A 17542-nucleotide genomic window follows, 5' to 3' on the forward strand; every position below is an offset into this window, starting at 1 on the left:
TCCATCAAGAGGTGCATGGATGGATGGATAAATATCAGAGAACCAAACATGGGAAGACTGTATGTCTGTGAAAGAAAGCACACTGCTGATCCACGCATGGATGGAGCTTAGTTATTATGCTGAGTCAGACCCAATGTATAGAACACTCCTGGGCAATGGGAAACAATCCACAGTGACAAAAAGCAGAGGGGGTGGTTGCCTATGAGAGGGACGAAGGGCAGGCAGTTGGGGCACACTACGGAAATGTTGGTGTTCTTGGCTATGTTGATGGCTTCATAGTGACGTGAGCTCCAAGCTGGTCCTACCGTGTTGTTTGTGAATAGTTTAGCATACTTTCTCTAGACCCCAGTAAAGCTGAAGACTGTGTCCTCTGTTTCAGAGTCCCTTGGGATAATTTGGCCTGAGGGGCAATGAGGAAGGTCACCCAGGATGCCCTGATGTTCCATGGTGGGGACAGCTATTGGAGCCCCACAATTCAGGGGGAAGGCCACAGCAACATGAGCATGCCACAAGGGGGAGGCTTGACCAGGTTAGGCCTCTGAATCAGTTCAAGTGGTTGTCAGCTCCCTGCTGGTTTCAGAAATGACCAATGAGAGCGAGAAACGGTTAGTGAATAGGCAAAAAGACAAGTGTGAGAATGATGAACTGACTGTGTAAAATGTGGGAGGGGTCAGGCCTGACAGGGCTGTGTGTGGCTGGCACATGGAGACTCACCTTCTGCAGGAAGGGAACAGGAAGAGGCAGAGGTCTCAAAAACTCCTGGGATACCTTCCTGGGGTTTCCACTGCTCAGTTAGCTTATGCTTCTTTTACATTTTCCTTCCCTTTCTCCTCCTCCCTCCCTCCCTCCCTCCCTCCCTCCCTCCCTCCCTCCCTCCCTCTTTCCTTCTTCCCTCCTTAAACTTCCCCAAACCCCCGTTGATCACATGGGAAATGGCATCGGACCCATCTTACAAGTCTCTAAAAATATTTAATAGACTCACTTTGAGCATTCATAGGTTTACAAAAAATATAGAGAAAATATGGGGAAGCCCCGTGTACATCTCTCCATCCCGAGTTTGTGTTTAAAGTCCCATTGGGTTTGACAGACGCGTGACGTGTGTTCATTATCCAGGTTGCTGTCCACACCCTATCAGAAACATTTCACTACCACAAAAGTCCTCTGAGCCCCTGCCTGTCATTTCCCTTCCACAAGACTCCTAATGATCCTTTTACCGTCCCTGCTTTTGTCCCTTCTGGCACGCACTTGGTTGGAGCCATACAGCAGATGGCTTCATTAGACTATGACCTTTCACTTCCAACATGCACAAGAATCCTTTGTTATTCATAGTGTGACAGTGCATTTCTTCCCCCCCTCCTGCCCCCTACAATATTTTGGCTCAGTGCCCACAATGGAGTCCCCTCTCCCAGAAACTGTGGGGGAAAGGGGTGACCTAGTTATCTTTAATAGTCAACTTGACACAGCTAGAGTCACCAGGGAAGGGAGTCTTAATTAAGGGGTTGACTGGATCAGACTGGCTGGTGGGCATGTCTGTGGCGAATTGTCTCCATAACTACTTGAAGTAGGAGGGCCCACTATAGGAAGCACCACTCCCTAGGTATATGGTCCTGGGCTGCATAAGAATGCTGGCTACGAGCTGGACAGATGGCTTAGTGGGTAAGAACACTTGTTGCTCTTGCAGAGGAGCAGGGTTCAATTGTAAGTGCCCACATCAGGTAGCTGACAACTGCCCATAACCCAGTTTCAGTGGATTCAATGCCCTCTTCTGGCACTATGGGCATCTGCACACACGGTGCACGCACGCGCGCGCACACACACACACACACACACACACACACACACACACACACACACACATCCCCATAAATAAAAATAAGTTTTTAGAGAAAGCTAGCCAAGCATTAGTCTGTGAATGAGCCAGCAAGGCCATTTCTCTGTGGCTTCTTCATCAAATTCTCACTTGAGATTCGGCTCTGATTTCCCTCAGTGATGGACAGAGACCTGAAGTAACCGCCCCCCTCCCCTAAATTGCTTTTGGTCAGAGTGTTTTATTATAGCAAACAGGGCCTTTATCAGAGACTTGACCTCTACTCTCAAGGCCCCAGCAGAACTACTGTCAAGGGCAGAAGAAGTGGAGAGAAAGAATGAAACTGACCTCCCCATGGCTGCCCAGGATGCTGAAGACTTGCCATCAACTGGGAACCTAGCTGTTTCCCCTTGGTCTCTCTGGTGCTGCTGGTCTTTATCTTAGCCAGGGTTACTATTTTCCTGGTGTAGACAAGGAGGAAGCTGGAACTTGGTGCCAGGAAATTTTTCCAGCAAAGAAAATGCAGACCGGAGCACCGGAGCAGTGCCAGTGGTCAACAAAGGACTCCAGCTTTTCCAGGAAGCACCAGTGGAATTCTGGAGTCTGCTCTCAGGTAGCCCCCTGGCAGTGCTCACTGACAGAAGGTTAAGGCCTTTTAGTTTCAGGGGCCGGTGGGGTGTTGTCTTCAGGTGTGGTGATGCTTGTGGAATAGACAGCCATGATCAACGTAGAGGCAGTCTCTTCAGTGGGCTTGATTGACAAAGCCAACATGGTGGGGTATGGGTGGGGGGTGGGGATTCAAGAAGGCCAGCACAGTGACATGCTGGTTGACAAGCAGCATGATGGCATGTAACAGTATGTGGGTACTATATAGGTTCTGTGGCCTGCCCTCCAAGTTCTGACATTTGCCATCCTCTATTGCCTTCCGTTCCTCTGGGGTCAGCCCAGAGAGAACTGCATGGGGCACTGGCCCTGGCTGGACAGCCATGGGTCAGAGTCAGGAGTGTACTAGTGAAAAAGTAAGAGGGAGGCAGGGTGGGGCCAGCCTCTGGGACAGGGCCAGAGTTGGATGCTAGGGCAGAGCTGTGGTTCTGGGTGCTCCACTAGGTTGAGAAAGGGTCTATGCACCAGTAGATAGAGGGTCCCACAGTAGACTTCAGTGAGAACATGCTTAGAGGTAAAGGAAGGAAGGAAAGAGGTCCTAGGCAAAGCTGGGGGCATAGGGCAGCAGTGGTGGGAGGCAGGGGTAGCCTTAGGTGGCAGGCTTAGGAAGAAGTAGTGTTTGTGATACACACAGGGTACCCATGCAGCAGCATGGGCAGGGGTGCCACCCTTGGATCCAGGAGTACATGCGGCTGGCTGGAAGACATAGTTGCAGGACAATCTCTTGGTATCACTCACTATCTTGTCTCGGTAGATGATGCAGCCATTGTCCATTTTCTTGGAGTGCTCCAAGGGTGACATCTGGGTACCAGTGTATTCATGTTGTGGATGGCTTACCAGGACATGATAATATCTTCCATAACTTTATTTAACTACCCCATGGCCAGGTGCATGGGTCAGACACAAAGAGCAGGAAAATGTGGTCATGGTGGCCATGAAGGCCATGTACAGCAAGCAAGCCCTTGACGGAGGCTATAAAGAGCTCTGTGCAGAACACATAAATGGCCTTGTTCTGGAGACTCATGGAGCACAGGGCTGGAGAGATGGCTCAGAGGTTAAGAGCACTGCCTGCTCTTCCAGAGGTCCTGAGTTTGATTCCCAGCAACCACATGGTGCTTTTAAACCATCTATAATAAGATCTGGTGCCCTCTTCTGGCCTGCAGACATACATGCAGGCAGAACTCTGTACACATAAGTAAGTGAATAAATCTTTAAAAAATATAACAAATAAAAATGCATATACATGATGAAGATGTTGAGCACAACGCTCATCAGAATGGTAGTCTCAAGGCCAAACCCCAGCTGCATGGAGGCTGCATGGGTTCAGGATGCTGTGATGGCAGTGAGCGACAAGGAAGAAGTCCAGCATACCCAGGAGGAACATCATGGAGGGGAGATGGCAGGAGATAGTGGGGCTGCTTTCTATAAAGTCCATATTATCCTCAGCCAGCCAGTGGGAATATCTGAGAAGGAAAGAAGAGGGGACAGCACGACGGAGTGATGAAGTGAATGGGGTCACCCCAGAAGCAGGGAAGGACAGACAAGTCTCACTGACAACACACCAGGACGTTCCATCTCCACGGCCTTTAGCTGCCGGAAGAACACTTTGCCCATCACCTTGCCCAAGAGGAAGGATGAAGGTCTGGATGCACAGAACTGCCTTGTTGGTGATGGACCTGATCAAGTACCCTGCAGTGGGGGTAAAACTGGTGTTTGAAGTCATAGGCATGATCCACCATAGCCCCAGTCAATGCTAGTTCATCGTGGTATAGGACATTACCCTGCTGGAAGTGCAGGAGCCCCTGCCCAGAGACTACTCAGTCTCCAGCTCATTTCTTCTTACCACTAAATAAGGTTGTATCTCAAGGAGGAACCATTCATCTATTGAAAGCCGCCCTGGCCGCTCCCATTTTGTGATAATTAGGAATGAAGTGACTGTCAACATCTGGGTGCAGGTGTTTGGTGTTGACATGTTTCATCAGAAGGTATCAGGAACGTGGTGGTGGTCCCCTCTTCTAAGCTGGCGAACTGCCTTCAAAGTGGCTGCATCATTCTGCACTTAACAGCAAAAGTCAGTGCATCCTGTATCCTGCTGGCATTCGGTGGGGCCAGTGCTGTGGTTTTGGCCAACATCGGATCACATAGCTAGTGTGTAGATAGAAAGCTGTCAGTATCTTGCTGCTGCTGTGGCCATTTTTAACTGTTTCTCGTCTCATTTTCATGCCTGTGTCTTCCTAGTTAGCCTACTTCAGTCCTTTTATTTGAGACCCGGCTCTTGGTCCTTACACTCTTTCCCATCTTTGACAGTCTCCGCTTCTGCAGCTTTTTGTCACCCCTAACAAGACCAGAGACATTATGTGATTAAGTTGTGTGGTGGTCGGAAGAGAGTGACCCCCATAGGCTCCTGTGCTTGGATGCTTAGTCCTTGCCTCGTGGAACTGTTCTGGGAAGGATTAGGAGGTGTGGCTTTGTGGGAAGAGGTATGTGACTGGGGCGTGGGTGGGTTTCGAGGTTTCAAAAGCCAAGTCTTGCTCTCTCTCTCTGCTTATATCCAACTTGCAGACAAGATGTCAGCTCTCAGCTACTGCTCCAGTGCCTGCCTGCCTGCCTGCCTGCCTGCCGCCATGCTCCCCACCATGATGGTCATGGACTCACCCTCTGAAATTGTAAGCAAGCCTCTAACTAATTGCTTTCTTTTATAAGGTACCTTGATCATGGTGTCTCTTCACAGCAAATGAAAAGTAACTAAGACCACATCTTGAGTATTGTAAAATTGTCAGGGTTCTCCAGGGAAAGGGGATGCAGTGTGTGTGTGTGTGTGTGTGTGTGTTTGTGTGTAGGGAGCCTTAGGGGTGGCAGATAGAGAGAGGGAAAGGGAGAGGATGTAAGAACTTGGCTGTTTATGTGATTCTGTAGGCTGGCAAGGCCATATCTGGGGCATACACCAATGGCAGGAGCTGGGCAAGAGCTGGTGTTGCTGTTTCTGTCCAGAGGCATCTTCTATTGATTTCCCTCTTGCTCAAAGGCAGCCTTCAGCTTACGGGTGAGTCTCACCTACATTACGAAGGACAGTCTGTTGACTTGGTTACTGACCTGAATGCCAATCCCCCCAAAACCACCATCTGTGCACCCAGAATAATGTTATCAATCAAGTACCTGGGTACCACAGTGACTGAGCTGCTGTCATAAGTGTGGAGATGGTGATTTGAAATTTAAATAGAGATGTTTTGAACAAGAACCCTGCTCTGATGTTTTCCTGATGCAGGCAGCTCCAGGGTCATGTGAGGTTCTAATTCAGGCATGGGAAGCTGAACGGTGGCTAGAGGGAGGCGCTTTGGTCCTCTGGTTTCAGACCCAGTGTGGGGGATGCAGTGTTGGTGAGGGGGCAGGTAACTGTTGCTACCTGGTGGGGGGGGGCAGTACAATTGAACTGTTCCTGCTGGAGGAAATTTATTATAGAGATTAATTGTGAATTAAATGATAAATTCAAGTCATTTTAATAGTAAAGGCATTTCTAAATGAACTAGGAAAACAAATTATTAACTACGATGATTTTAACTGCCCATTCTTCCTCCTTCCATCCTTATATCCTTTTTATACACTGGCATGGATGGATGATGACAAATAAATGAAGGTCACACTCGCAGGGTTCCTGTTTTTCAGAGACTTCATGGTTGCTATTTTGTTAGAAACTGGCCTTTGAGATCCAATGAGCTGCATCTGGGAGTCCGGGGGCCTCTGTCCCAGTCAATGTGACTACTCTTATGAGACCACTCTTAGTCAATGGCCCAGGTTCTGACTCCTGTCCTGCTGTCATCCCAAAGCCCATTTCTTCTTCCTTCATGTTGGAATCTATAATACCACTGGAAAAGTCAGCCAAGCCAGATGGACGTGCAGTAAGCAGGACAGCGACCGTGGCCAGGTAGATGTAGACACAAGAACAGATCAGAAGTGGGTATTTTAATAAACCCAGTCACTGGGAGCCACGGCCAGCTGCGAACACTGTTGAATCTCACATTGGCCAAATCACAAGGGTTCTTTTAGGGAACAGGTATGGTTGGAAGAGGCATGAGCCTTGGAAGCAGAAAGGTGAACCTGAAACCACAGTCTGCTGCTCTACACGTGATGTTATTTGGCTACTTGGCTTCTCTAAACTGGCATGATTTCCACAGAGGGTTAATAATGTGCTATCCTCTTGGATGGCTGGCATCACGAAAGCTTTGAACAATGTCATAATTGAACTCTACCACGTACTTTTTACCAGTGGAGAAACTGAGACTAGAGGCAAATAAATTTCTCCAGGGTAAGAAGTGAAAACGGTAAAGGGTTGTTTCTGCTCTCGGTGTCTGCTGTTGACCCACTGATAGTGATAAGCAAATGTACTGAGCAGTTACTGTGAACCAGGAGCTCTTCTGAGTGCCTTCTCCTGTATTTTTCATGACAAGACCTTCCAAAGCTAGTGCTTACACGTCATGCTTTTGCAGTGTGACTTTTGCACACGTTTCATGGCTTCAGACCCATGTTTTTGATGTTTGCTGTTTTTGCTTCTGTTGTTTAGAAGCCTAGGTCTAGCATGGCTGAATCTTCTCCTTTGGGTCTGTCAGGGTCAAAAATAAAGGACAGAGAGCCATGTTCTGTTATGGATGCTTCCAAGCTCATTCTATTGGGAGGGTCTTGATCTGGATCCTGAGGGAGACTAGACGGTCCGGTTGTATGCATGCATGTGTGAGTGTATTTATCTATTTATTGACTGATTTATTGATTGATTTATTGACTGTTGTCAGTTTGACACAGCTGGAGTTATCTGGGGGAGAAGAAATGTCAACAGAAAATATCTTCATCAGATTGACTTTAGGCAAAGCTGTTGGGTATTTTCTTAGCAAATGATTGACGTAGGAGGCCCAAGCCCATTGTGGCTTGTCCCATCCCTGGGCAGGTGGTCCTAACTTGTATTGAAAAGGAAGCCGAGTGAGCCATGAGGAGTGAGCCAGTAAGCAGTGTTTCACCATGGTCTCTACTTCAGTTCCTGCTTCCTAGTTCCTGCCCTGACTCCCCATCCTGATGGACTGTGAGCTGTGTGCTGAAATAAACCCTTTGCTCCCCACATTGTTTTTTGGCATAATGTCTATCACAACAGCCATAGACAGCAAGTCAAGACATTCGGCGGGTAGGGCTTTATTTGGTTCCTTTAGTGCTTCACAGGTGAGTATCCAGGTAATATGTCCAGCTTGTCCTCTGCCACCTTTTCCACTGTTGGCCAGTGGGAAAGATCTATACTGAGTGGAACATTAGTGACTTCCCATACCCTGGTTGTGCAGCCCCCTGTGCAGAACGGATTGCTCAACAGCAAGTCTCAGGCTTTGTCTTGGCTTCCAAAGTATTCTCACAGGAATCATGGGGAAAGTGTTGTTGGCTTGGAACTGGCTGCTGACCACAGACATGGCATTCGTGCAATGGTGTCAGAAGGGGGAACTTGTCCCCACTCAGAAACACACACATGGCTTGTGGCCACCCTGTATGCATTTGACATCATTCCAAACCAGGCTTGCTGAACTCCAGGATGCTTCCTTTAGCTCCCTGAAAAGACAGGAACTGCTTTAGCTTAGTAAGACTTGTTGATTTTGGACTAAGGATGGTCACTAGTAGCTAGAGAGAGGTTTTTTACAAATTCCCTTACTAGGTTGACTCATAAGACTTGTACCTGTCCTTGCATCATCAAGGGGTACACTAAGGAGATATCATACGATAGATAATGGGAGTTGGGATAATACAGAGAGAAAATAGAAGGCTAATAAATAAATAAATAAATAAATAAAAGGACGATGTGTAGATTTGTAAGGGAAGAAGAGAGAAAGTCTTTGGAGCCCATGCATATGTGTGGCTGCCAAAGAGCCGGTTCTGAACTATGGCTTCCCAGCCTCAAGGGCAGTGGTTCTCAATTGTCTCAGTGCTGCAACCCTTTAATACAGTTCCTTACGTGGTGGTGACCCCCAACCATAAATTTATTTTGTTGCTACTTCACAACTGTAATTTTGCTACTGTTATGAATTGTCATGTAAGTATCTTATAGTCACAGGCTATCTGAAATAAGGCCCCTGTGAAATGGCCATTCGGCCCCAAAGAGGTCACAGCTGCAGCTTGAGAACCATTGCTCTAGAGGCTTCTATATAATCTAGCTCTTGCCTTCTTACTGTCCTTTGGATTCGATTTCTCTCTGGATATATACAAGGACGTTGCATAGACACATGAAAGGATCCTAAATATTTGATATCCTTTTAAGCTCTCACAGTCATGTCTTTCCTCCTGCTGCAGTTTATATGTGGTTTGTCCCTCAAATGTTCCTGTCATGGAAGTTTGCCCCCTGATATAATGTTGACAATGTTGGAACCAGTCGGGCATGGTGGCGTACGCCTTTAATCCAAGCACTCAGGGAGGCAGAGACGGGAAGATCGTTGTGAGTTAGAGGCCAGCCTGGTCTACAAAGTGAGTCCAGGACAGCCAAGGCTATACAGAGAAACCCTAAAAAACAGAGAAAGAGAGGGAAAGAGAAAGGGAGGGGAAGGGGGAGGGGGAGGGGGAGGAGGAGGGGGGGAGGGGATTGAATGTTGGAACTGTAAGACGTAGAACCCCCAGAGGAATATTGGTATTGCCTTTGTGCTGGGTTACTGCAGTTCTTGTAACTAAAGCCTGCTTAGTTTCCTTGTGTAAAAACTGTTACAAGGGAACACTTTGACCCTTGGATCTCTCTCTGACTACAGGCTTACTATGTGATCTCTTCTACATGCACTCAAGGCATGACACCATCCATCATGAGATCCGGAGCTGACGGGAGGCCAGTGCCATGGTTTTTGACCTCTAGAACTATGATTTTCTTCTCTTCTCTTTCAAGTTTGGTTTGGCAGCACTGCTGAGCCTTTATTTGATGTTTAAAGAACAAACAAGTGAAGCGTATCTCCTTAAGGTATCCAGCCATGGGTATTTCATTATTGTAAGAGAAAATGGACAGACTGTTTCTTTGTCATCCGACCTTAGTGAGCACGGCGGGGGGTGGGGGGTGGAGGGGGAGAGGGGAATGGGGGAGTGTGGGGGGAAGGCCTAGAACCACTTTGCTTGTGTGTCTGCCAGGAAGGACTCCATGGAAGGAGACCAGCATTGTTATATGTATAACGAGTGGCCAAGTGCAACGCTGGCAGCTTTAGCAGGCGTGCTATGGTGGCTCCCACAGAGCCAGGCTATGGGTGGGCTTCTGGAAGGAGCGACTCCTTCAGGAGCAGAGCTGAGCGCTGCTCAGTTCCTATCAGCAAGTGGCCCCAACTTTCTGATCCTCAAGTACAGCCTCCTCATCTTGAAACACCTCTGGCCTCATCACACCTTTGACTTGTGTTCTAATAACCTTCTTGTCACTTCCATAATCACCTTGTTTTATTTTTTTTCTCTACTCCAAAAGTTCACAAGGAGCTTGGAGTGGTGGCCCTTGCCTGCAGCTACTGCCTGGGAGGATCAGGAATTCAGGGCTAGCCTAGGCTACTCACAAAGACCCTGCCTGCACCTCCCCTGACCCCAGAAGTCCCAAAGACAGTTTTCTTTCCCTGAGTTAAAACTGATCTAACCAGTGTGTTTCTGGCCACAACCTCAGTTGCTCTCATGGGGCCGTAGTTTGCCTGCTTTTATTCCTGTAGCTTTCAATTTTGATTCGACAGCTTGCTTTTTTTTTTTTTTTTTTTTTTAAAGACAACCAGCCAGGAAGTTGATGGGTATATCAATAACTGCAGTGGTTAAGGCCAAGGAAGAAAGTGTGGGGCACTCAACAGTGGTTGACATTTGACCATGAACTTAGTTCTGACAGGCCCGTGTCCACTTATTCAGCGGAATGTTAGCTTTTAGGCAAGCTTGTCAAAATGTGACCACACTGCCTGTTGATGCATCATGAACTTGAGCTGACCCTGGCAGCTCTTCCAATTTTCCTGAATCTATACTGTATTTCAGAAGCAAAGGGTATGCCAGGAAGATGGCTTACTCTCAGAGAAGCAAGCAGTGCATGAGGGATGGCTACTTTTTGAATGCATGTGTACTCACATATTATCTTGAATGAGTGTTTCAGGGGATACGTTTTATTATTATAAAATAATAGCATAAACTCAAAGGACTTAGTGGTAGATTAGACTCATGAGGTTGGAGGTCCATAGTGTCAACTTCAGGGCTAACCGAATCAGGGGGCTCCTGCCTCATCACTGCAGGATGCTTTCAGTTCTGCTGGCATTTAGTTTCTTCTTATGCCGGAAAGTCAGCCATGGCCTGCATCTGACAGAGTCCAGAAAAGGAAATGGGGTTTACTCCTGGGCCTTTCAGAAGGCCTTGGAGAATCTTTTTTCATGTCTTATAGGTTTAAAAAAATTGGTTATGCCCTGCTGGAACTAAGATAGAAGTGTGACACCTTTGGAACATTCTGGAATATTAGAAATGAAGTCGGCTTTCCCATATGGGCTGCAAAGAGGAGGGTTTTCCCCAGAGGGAAGTGAGGATTCAGTCAGCAGAGAAGAAGGAAGGAAGGAATCCTAGCACGATGGAAACTGTGGAGAGTGGAGTCTAAGTTCTGACTCAGAAGCCACCCGCCATGCCAAGGGAACTGGCTGTTTATCATTTTTGACTCATCCAACAAATATTTTATTTCCCCTTGTGTGTAGGCTAGAGGTTCCACAAGTGCTGTCCAGTTGTTTATTAAGACAAGGCCTCTTGTTGTCTTTGACCTTGCCAAGCAGGTTAAGCCGCTGGGCCAGCGAGCTGTAGGGGTCCATCTGCCTCAGTCAGTGCTGGGGTTATAAGTGGGTACCATCAAATCTGACTTTTCACATAGGCTCTGGGGGATCAAACTCACGTTCTCATGGTCGTACGTCAAGCGCTTTGCAAACTAAGTTATCTCCTCAGTCCTTTCAACGCATATTTATTGAACCGTTAAATCAATGCTTAGCATTTATGCCAAATGCTAGAGGTAAGAGAGAATATTAAAGATATTGACCTATCCTTTAAGGATTTTACACTCTAGTGGAGAAGAATAGGTAAACACATTTATTATGAGAAACGCAGAAAGTTGTTGGACAGAGAAAAAGTTTTATAAGCATAGAGGAAAGAGAAACTAAATCTGTACAGAGCTGTGGTTTTCAACCTTCCTAATGCTGCAACCGTTTAATATAGCTCCTCATATTGTGGTGACCTCCAACCATAACATTGTTTCATTGTGACCCGGGCATGGTGGCGCATGCCTTTAATCCCAGCACTTGGGAGGCAGAGGCAGGCAGATGGCTATGAGTTCGAGGCCAGCCTGGTCTACAGTGTGAGTCTAGGTCAGCCAAGGCTACACAGAAAAAAACCCTGTCTCAAAAAACAAAACAAAAATTGTTTCATTGCTATTTCTTAACTGTGATTTTGTTACTGCTATTAATCATAATATAAATAACTAATACGTGGGATATCTGCTATGAGTCCTCTGTGAAGGGGTTGCCTGACCCCCAAGGGGATTGAGACCCACAGGTTGAGAACCCTCTGCAATAGAAGGATGTGAGGAGATGTCTGGGGATTCGGGAAGGGCATCCCACCCACCCAGAGCAAGCAGCATGTGCAAGGATACAGCAGTGCCTAAGAGGACGGCGCATTTCCAAGATTCTGTCCGCATGTGCAAAGCACATGGAGGACATGTGGGGTTGCTTAGAGATAGATGATCCTTACGATTCAATTTAGGGAAAGACTTGGGAATCATGGGAGGAGGAATCCTGTCAGTAAGAGGCCAAAGGCAGGATTTGGAAAGGCTGCTGTGGCTCTGTGAGGGGAACATAGCAGAGAGGGTGAGCCTGAAGGCTGGGTGGCTGTTCCGTAGCCAAGGGAGGAGGGGACGGCTGAGGGCATGGGCAGAGGCAGGATGGAAGGCTCAGCAGGGGAGTGTGTGTGAAGGGAGGAGTCAAGGGAGGCTGGAGGGAAGTGAGGAGGAAGACATGTCTACAGCCACACCCTCCTGAACATGCCAGGTCCTGGAAGCTAAGTAGGGTCAGGACCAGTTAGGACTCGGGTGGAAAGAGGAGTGGGAGAGTGGCTACCTGAGTGTGCAGGTGGTGGCGTGTCAGTCACTGAGATGGAGAGCCTGGGAGGGGAGCGGAGTAGATCTGAGATGAGAAGGCATGTTTGGTTTTGTACTCAAGGGTGAAGTACTAGACCATCTATGCCATGTTGGTCAGTGGCAAGGACTGGAGATCAGATCTGGAGGTTGGAAAAGGGCTCTGGTGGTGAGCAGTGCTCATGGGATGTTTGAATTAGATGTCTAGAATAGGCCATTCTGAAGAGGAAGCCTTCACACATACACACGGAGAGCATGCACCAAATGCACAAACACTTCATACAACTGTCCAGTTCTCCAGGATGCTTTCTCCCCCCCCCCCTCTTTCCTTTTTTGGTTTTTCGAGACAGGGTTTCTCTGAGTAGCTTTGGCTGTCCTGGACTCGCTTTGTAGACCAGGCTGGCCTCGAACTCACAGCGATCCGCCTACCCCTGCCTCCTAAGTGCTGGGATTAAAGGCATCCACCATCACACCTGGCCCAAGGGTGCTTTTTCTAATAGCCATAGCACTATGCATCTGAGTACGGGAGGAAAATGCCCACTGACCAGTAAGAGAATAATGTCTCTTCCTATGAGGTTTATAGGGCAGGGAGCTGCCTGTCCAATGGGCTATTGGCCAGGAGGTTAAGTGTGTTTGTGACAACAGGATGCCAGGGTTCCTCAGCCTCTTCCCTCCTCCCCCAATCCATCAGGGGCTGGAACATTCCAGATAGACCTCTCAGCTGAATGGTAGGCATGATCTAGCCCATAATGCTCTAGCCTGTGAGCTTACCTTGGTGCAGACATTGCTACTGAACACTAAGGGATGCTCCTGGGCACGCAACTCAGCCTGGATGAGTCGGATGCACCGAAAGGCAGAATGAGCATGCTTTCTTTTGAAATCTTATTCAAAACACAAATTATATTCCCAACTTGAGTTCAAAAGCCATTTCATCTGACAAATGCAAAGACCAAGATAAGGGAACTGTCTGCAGAGAAGATTTTGTTTTATTTTTATGTACTAATCTTGGTCTTGAACTGTTTGTTCAAGTAGATGGGCACACACTTCTTCCAAATCCCAGGGGGATTTTTCAGGAAGTGACATGTGATGTGCTGGTCTTAACTGCCAATTTGGTGGCTCTTAGAACCAACGTGGGAGACATGGTGTGTCTATGAGGATGATTTCAGAAGGGGATTAAGTGAGTGGGGGAGACTCAGTCCCAGAATGAGTAGGCGGGACCTTCCCATACACTTCAAGGAAAAAGCCTCAGGAGTCCGTCTAGTAACTGCTGCCGCCATCTTCCGATGACGTCACCCTCCAGCTGTTCTGTTCTTCCAATGTGGACTGAATGCTCTCAGCTCTCAAGGGACCTTGTAGGTCTTTGGAACCTATTTCGAACTGAGGCACCCAGCTTTATGGACCTAGCAGCTTTGGGCATCTCAGCCCCGCCCCCGCCCCCGCCCCCGCCCCCGCCTCCATCCCCGGCATGTAAACCACCATTTTTGGACAGCTTGGAGAAAGATAAAGGGGTTTCTCTTTAGATTGTGAGCCACGCTAATAAATCCTGTTTAATAATATCTTTACATTTTGTTGTTCTATTCGTTTTGAGAGCCCTGCCTAACAGAGGACGAGAACAAGAAGGATAGTTACTCTTCCCCTGTGCTTCAGGCAGATTCCAGTGAGCTTTTCTCTCTGTCCATTTGATCCTGACCCCGCTGGCTCATGCAGTTTCACTACCTTTTTGATTGGAGAGGGTGCATTGGAAATGCAGACTGTTGTCTGCTGGAGCAGTTTGAGCTTTCTGAGATGGGAAAAGTGTTACCTTGCTACAGCTATCCTTCATTGCTGGTGCTATGTGCAACAGTAAGGTTGAGTTTGTACGGGTCAGTTTGGGATGACACAGTTTTCAAGAAAACCCTGTGAGTTCGCTTGTAAAAGAAACGATGGCAGCTGGTTTGGGATAAGATGCATTTTCAAAGTGTTAATTCAAGGGGGGGGGGGATTTGTTGTTTGTTTTTTGCATGATGTCATTCTTTGGCTCTTCTCTCTCTTCATCCAGGCAATATGTCTTAGATTGCTGGCCCATAAAATGACACATTCTTGCAGCTACATTCACAATCTTAAGGAAGCAACTTACAATAAGCCCTGACTTAAATAAAAATAAAAATACAGCAAACCCAAAGATGCTTGGTTCCTTTCTCTGCTATTTCCATCACCTTGTTTTATCACTGGATGGGATCTCTCAAGGTTCTGGTCCCCAGGGAACAGGCAAGTGAAGATGAGAGTTACAAAAGGCTGCACTCTCTCCCCTCCTTGTAGACAAAGTTTAATTCTGAGCATCCACTCTCGCAAAAGAAATACCCAGAAGCCGTTCATATGTGGTGCCACTAGATGTCGCCACACATCAAGCTTCTTGAAACAACCAGTGGGACGCCTGCAGAGCCACTGTGCCTCTCATCCTATTAATGTTTAAAAACTGCATTTGTACTGGCTACGTTTTCCCACATTGAATCTTTTATGTTTAATGCGACACTCATTCCTAGGAGCGCAGCTTCGTACTGTTTGACTCTAAGCCAGCCATCCTTTGGCTGGGATAACCCCTCTGGTCCCTAGTCTGTCTCTTAAAGCTCTCCCTCTCCATCTCCTTCTCTCTCTCCCTCTCTCCGTCTCCTTCTCTCTCTCCCTCTCTCTGTCTTCTTCTCTCTCTTCCTCTCCTCTCTTTTCCTTCATCCTCCCTTCCATTTCTTTCTCATCTCTCTTTCTCCAGTTAGGGACAGGTCAGAGGGCAATGTTTCTATCTTCCTCAGTAGCTCTTAATTTTTGAGACAGGGTCTCTTGCTGCACCTGGAAGTTGTTGCCTGGCTAGACAGGCTGAGCAGCAAGCCTTCAGGATTTCCTTGTGCACCGTGATTATAGGCACAGGCTGCCATGCTTGGCTTTTTAAATGGTATTTTCGGATTCGAACTCAGGGTCCTTTTGCTTGCTTATCAAGCGCTTTACCAACAGACACCAACAGACTGCTTCTTAGCCCCTGTTTTGCCTGATCAAGTGCAATATGACAAACTGAAAGCCCAGTAGCTAGGTCCCTTGGGATGTGTGTTTTCTTCATAGAAGTCATTTAGGCCATCTGGACTTCACATAGGACCTCCATGTGGGAGCATCTGGGGCAAGTGGGAAGCCTGTACTCTCTAACGACCTCTACGGAAAAGGTCTTTGCTAAAACAAAACCTCTTTCTTTGAAGCCCTTTAATCCCTTTATCTTTTTCCAGGCTTCCTTGTTATATTTTCTGTGACAGCTCTCAGGGGACCAAGGCCAGCAGCAGAATTTTCTATGCCTTGGGAATATCTATCCCCGTCACCAACTCAGACAGTAGGAAGGAGAACTTGTGTCCCCAGAGGGACCCTTCAAGTGTGCGTTTGATGTTGACGGCTCTCTTTGTCTTGAGGAATGGAGTTTGGGGGTGGGGGTGGGGGTGGGGGTGGGGGTGGGGAGGGTGCCTGGATCATATGCTGTAAAGATAAAACTTTGGACTTCACAATTTACTGAGCCCTTACATCGATCATGTCACCCTGTTCTCGCAGCAATCTATTAAGGAAGACATGGTGGATACCTTTATTTCCATTTTACAGAAGAGAAAAGAGAAGGTCGGAGAGGTTAAACGCCTTGCTCAAGGTCTCCCAGCTATAAACACCTGCAGCCTCCCGGGCCCTAGCACTCTCTCCTCTCATGGTCTCCAGCTGCTACCTGCAGAGGGAATTGTTAAGGGGCTGTAAGCAATGGACCTGTTAGCAGGCCTGGCAAGAGATTTGATGCTAGAGACTTCAGGGTGAGAGTATCACTGCCTGGTCCTTTGGCTGCCAACCACCTACTCTGCCAAGGTGCTCATGGTGCTCAAGGCACGCAAGGCACATGTCGGCTTGTGAGAAGGTCACCTGGCTGGTACAGCTTACTGATGCTGTTGTTGTTGATGTGAAAAAGGAACATATAGAGGAAGCTTCTGGAAATACCTCACCAACCACAGAGGATTTAGAGAAGATAAAGCTCATGTTCTTGTGCTTATTTGTTTTGGGAGAGAGAGAGAGAGAGAGAGAGAGAGAGAGAGAGAGAGAGAGAGAGAGAGAGAGAAAGAGAGAGAGAGAGAGAGAGACAGACAGACAGACAGACAGACACACACACACACACACACAGGTGAGGGGTTGGGGAAGGAACAGGTGAGGGGTGGGGGAAGGCTTGGGAATGTTGTCTTTGTCACAGCTGCAGCTCATGCCTGGTTGCCCTGCGTCTATAAAGCACTTTGCTAGCCCATTGAAAACCGCAAGCTAATCACTAAAATAATCTGTTAATCTGTTGAATAGGCCCCTTTTCCTGATGAATGGAGGCTCCGGAAAATACTGCCTAATCAATGATGACGACAAGGCTAATTTTCTGCCTTAGCCAGTATTTGACTGAGAATGGCAAGGAACATTCCCACCACCGTCTCTCTCTGCTGGCTTCTGAAGGACAGCCTTCCTGTGTAGTCTGTGTTCGTGGACCCCAAAGGGGCTTGCTTTCCAGGTGCTTTGTTAGATTCCTGCTTTTGTGTCAGACGCCCAACTATTTCTTAGGTCCAGCCCGAGTACCATGGGAGAGCAGACAGTTGACTCCCAGGTTTGGTTCCTCGAGACCAGCCCCTCAGTTTTCATTAGAGCTGGTGGGTTTTGACCTTGACTGCATATAAGAAGTGCTTGGTGAGCTTTTAAAAATTGCTGATACCAGGGCTTCCCCTCTGGATGTTTGAGTTTAATTGGTTTGGGGATGAGCCCAGACATTGGTATTTTTTTAAGTGCCTCAGCTGATGGAATATGTGGCCAAGGCTGACAGAGGAAGTTGCTTATATAGGCTTCTCTTCTCATGCGTGGGTAACATGGATTCCTTCTTAGCCTACATTTCCATTTGTTTCCCCCCAACCCCCCGCCAATAGTAGAAATGTAATCTATGTATTGAAATG

This window comes from Acomys minous, assembly GCF_964271855.1.
Source record: "Acomys minous genome assembly, chromosome: 11".
NCBI lineage: Eukaryota > Metazoa > Chordata > Mammalia > Rodentia > Muridae > Acomys > Acomys minous.